A 5,117-nucleotide genomic window follows, 5' to 3' on the forward strand; every position below is an offset into this window, starting at 1 on the left:
GACCACACTTTTCCTGTACAAGCACATGGAAGAATGAAGCTTTTGCTCATTGTCTGCTTGCCCTCTCTGTACTAGCATATCTATTCTTTCACTAGCATTGGAGTCTATTTCTTTGGGATCCCAGCATATACTTAATGCCAACAGTGACATCAACATTGTGGACTAAGCAACTACTGGACTTTTGGACATTTAGTACAAAGCCATCCATTGTTGAATTAGCTAGACTATAGCTTATATATATATATATATATATACATACATACAGTAACACAGAGTGCATCTTCACAATGAACTTTTAGGGAGAATCTTTGATTCACTATCTTATACTCAAGCATATTCAGGTGTTCATATGACTAAACCGAGAAGCATTATTGGAAGAGACATGTGTAGTGAATTAGGGCTTGCATAATCTAAGGCTGTTGGTGAAAACTGAGAAGCATCTATGCAGCCACATTTCTTCCCCTAAGGCCAATAAAAACTTCCCTAACATAATTATGGTCAAAACCGCTAAAAGCAATTGTGACCCATAAGCATCTTCACTAACCTGAAGTATTTTCTGATCTTTTCTATTGCTTTTTAAAAATAAAAATTGCTTTATACTTTGCAGTCTATCTGGGCTTAAATTTCATTCTTCACTTGGCAACAGGACATAGAACTATCTTGTCCACTATCAATATCACTTCCTATTTGCTTGATTTTTGTTCAGTCTAGTTTTTGCAAAGACACATATTCTACCTTTGACTTATTGTTCTTTGTCTTCCCATCTCCTATTATATTAAAATTTATATCTCTGTGAAAGTAATTGTTAAGACCACTTGAATATTTTGTCTCTATTAAAATTTCTCATTCCATATTTTCTCTGTATACTTTGCCTGATGAGCGGCAAGGTCCTACTCTCATTTGGCCATTATATTTGAAAATCTCTTCTTCATCTGGGATGTGACTGAATATATGGGAAGTGCTCTGTGCTTCCTTTAAACGGTCTAGAGGAAGCTTTGTAGTGCAACAGAACAATTACAAAGGTAACTTCCAGTAAGAAGATTACCTTGGAAACTTGCATCCTGCCCAAGAAACATGCATTCCAAGGGTTAATTAGATGTCATGCTGATATGGTGAAACCTGTGAAATATTTCTCTCTGGAGCAAGCTTAATGATTAAATTCTTTACACTTTTAAACTGCATCACTGCCTATGCTGGGACTAAGCCTGAGAATCAGTTAAGCTGATCTTTTGTTTAATTTGCAGTCCTTTTAGAGAGAGCGATATCATTTGACAAGCTGTAGGTCAGTTTGTTTCAAGAATGTTGATGGGTGGGAAATCCAGTAAGCACACAATATAAAACACAGCAGAATGTTATTTCCAGGGAAAATTTGCTGTTTTCTTTCACCAGTGAGTTTTATTTATATAGTGAATTCAGACATTGTGTTTCTTGCCAAGTAATATTTGAAAGCCTTGCATGGATGTTTCAAACTTCTTCATAGATAATCAGATATCTAAAATTATATTTTCTTTTTCTTTTTCAAAATTAGTATTTTGAGAATTTACTAGCATGTAATTTGATTATATTATCCACTCTATGACAACACATCCCATAATCCCACCACTCCCCCCCCACAAACTTTGTGTTTTTATGTTATTTTTTAAATAAAAAATATTTCAATCTGCCCTGCCCATATATCCATAGATGTATAGTTTTCCAAAGGAAAATGGTTGACCAACCAGGGCCCATATGCATAAAGCTTTTCTCTCCTTCTAGGATCTATCACTAGCTTCTCAGCCTGCATGCCTATCTCCCCTCTCCATGCTAGTATTTTGTTAGGGATGAGCCTCCTAAAATATTATGCATGTTATGCATGCTGTCACAAACACTGTGAGTTTGTATATGCAACAGCCCTACTGCATTAAGAAAACACTGTTTTCTCATAGTTATGTATAACATTTTGATCTTATCATATTTCTGCCCTCTCTTCTGCAATGATCCCTGGCCTTGAAAGAAGGAAATGCTATACAGGTATCCCACATGGGGCTGATAATTTTTATGTTTTTATTCTTTTGACTTTAACCAATTGTGGATCTATTTGTTAATCATTTTCTACTGAATGAAGAGGGTTCTCTGATAATGGCTGAGATGTAACGGTCTATGTGTATATTAGTAGAAATCAGTTTTAACACCATGTCCAAAAAATTCTGGCTATTATGATTAAGGCAACAATGAACTTGGATAAGTAGGTATCTATACAGTAAGATAAATATATTTTGGAGTCTAAGAGGAGTGTGGCATGATTATTTGCAAGATCTATTTCTAGACTTTTTATAAACCTCCACTTTATTGTCCATAGGGGCTGTATCAGTATGAACTTCCAAATCCATGCCAGGGTTTGTTGTTGTGGTGGTGGTAGTGTTTTCTCACTAAATGTGACTGGGGTAAAGTAAAATATCAAAATAGTTTTAATTTGTATTACCCTTGATAGCTAAAGATGTTGAACACTTAAAAATGTTTCACAGCCATTTTTTTTTATCTTCTGTTCAGAACTACATGTTTTTAATTGGTTTCTGTTTTATTTAGTCTTTCTTCAGATCAATTTGGTTATTTTATTGATAATGGGAGGAAAATAATCTTCATGGACTATGGTCAGTCAGGGAAAGTAGACTAGCAGAAGCTGGGAGGTAATGTTTGTGTGTCAGTTTGTTGTATTGATCAAGAGCTGTTGGAAATGTGAGAATATTTAATGTGAGTTGGTAAAGCTAGCAAAACGTGTCTCATAATCCTTGTACAGATGGAAGAGGGAAGCAATAAGAACTGACTATTCAGGCTTCTTAGACTGTTGCCTTTCAGTAGCCTGCGTTTTCTCTGATACTCAAAGAAATGCTCAACTTTCTTAGCCATCATGGAAATAGAAATCAAAATCTAATTTGCGATTCCAACTCATACCTATCAGAATGGGCTGAAATCAATACACAGGTGATAGGTCATGCTGACTAGCATGTAGAATAAGGAAGAACACATATTGGCAATGCAAATTTGTGGACCTACTATGGAAACTAATATGGTGGTTCTTCAGAAAGTTTGGAATTTATCAACATCAAGGTTCAGATAAACAACTAGGTATACCCAAAGGACATTTTAATGTCCTACCACAGGGACACTTGATCAACCATCTTCATTGTTGACCTCTATATAATAGCCAGAAACTGAAAACAACCTAGACGTCCCTTAAAAGAAAGCTGGATAAAGAAAATGTGATACATTTATACAATGATGTATTCTTCAAATCTTTGAAAAAATGAGATCATTAAATTTGTAGGTAAATAGATGAAACTAGAAAAAAATCATCCTGAGTATGGTAATCCAGACACAGAAAGATAAACATGCTATGTATTCACTAAAATGTGGATATTATCCATTAAATAAATGATAACCATTATATAATCTGGAGAGCGAAGGGATAGAGGAAGGGACTAGATGGGAACACATAGATCTCCCTAGAAAACCAAATGGAACATATTTTATGAGTAGACTGAGGCCAGGGGATGATGAGGATGGGCAGGAGCAATAAGATGAGGTGAGGTGGGGAGGGGAAAAACAGATAGGATTGAGGAAGGCAATGGATGCAAAACCAACAGAATTAACGGACATTTGAATGGCTGTAGCAAAACTTAGCGTAATGGAAGCTTTCTAAAATATATGAAAGTGATCCTAGTCTATTTATCTTCAAGTTTCATATCGTAATTTGGCTTTAATACTTGAAATAAAAAATCAATCAACAGAAAAATATTTTCTTATATAAAATCTTCTGAGAAATATAGGTGGAGTTTTAATAATATTATTTAAGTTAGTGGCTAGAAAATGATTCAAAACTAAAATTAAATCTAGGAAATTCTTTAAAACTGAAAAGAAAAAAGACATTTTTAAATCTCATCATTTATTTTATGAGATTTTATCTCCAAAATGACAAGAATAGTGAGACTCAAGTAATAGTCCATCACTGTATTGCAACCTGTGTATTTAGATAAGATAAATAATTCCTCATTTTCTGTCTAAAGGAAATGTAAAGCATTTTGATTATAAAGGGGGCTTTGTAATTTTAAAATATCTATTTATCTTTTAAAACCATCAGATAATATTTTATATCTCATTGAGATTTATGAAACAAATGTGGTTTTGTAGTACTTTTCTTCTCCCTCATTATATGTCTATCTTCCTCAATGTAGCTCACACCCAAAATTATTTCTCTCTCTATGTACCATGTGTTCTGTGCATCCAGTCATCTTTCCTCAACATTGAAGATAATAGTCTTTCCTCAGTTTCCTTTCTAGACTTTTGTACTTTTTATATGTGTGTGTGTGTGTGTGTGTGTGTGTGTGTGTGTGTGTGTTTGTGTGTGTGTGTGTGTGTGTGTGTGTGTGTGTGTGTGTGTGTGTGTGTAAATGAGGACTCCCATATAATGGAGGTTATATGGTTTTTGTCTGAGTTTGATTAACTCACTTAATATCATATCTTCACGGCCCACCCATCCATTTACCTGTTCATTTCATCTTCCCTTGTAGTTGATGATAGTCTATTGTGTATATAGTCCACAATTTCATTATACATTCATTACTGATGGGAAGGTAGGCTGGTTCAATCTATTGCTATTGTGAATAGGAACACAATAAATAGGTTGTAACTATCCCTATGGCAGGATATTGAATTCTTTGAGTATATGCCCAGGAGAGGTACAGATGGGAATATTGTATTTCTATATTTGATTATTTGAGGAATCTTCATACTAATTTTAATAATGGCATTATGCATATGAACCACCACCTATAGTAAATGATGCTTTCACTATGGGAATATTTTTAAAACACAGTTTGGATATCAAAAGAAGAGAACAGAAAATAGCACAGCATAGTCTAGAATAGACTTACAATGAATTCTAATAGCAACCACTTAATTCAAAATTTTACCACAATACTAGAGAAATGGTGATATATCCCTGCCACATACAAATAAACACAAGAAATAAATAATCCTAGACCAATACATAGCAAGAAAAAACAAAACCTGCTCTTTGACATCTCTCAATATCAGTGATCTCAATTCCTCCCCATGAATGCACAATGTAATGTAAATGA

The sequence above is a fragment of the Acomys minous genome (genome assembly GCF_964271855.1).
Source record: "Acomys minous genome assembly, chromosome: 10".
NCBI lineage: Eukaryota > Metazoa > Chordata > Mammalia > Rodentia > Muridae > Acomys > Acomys minous.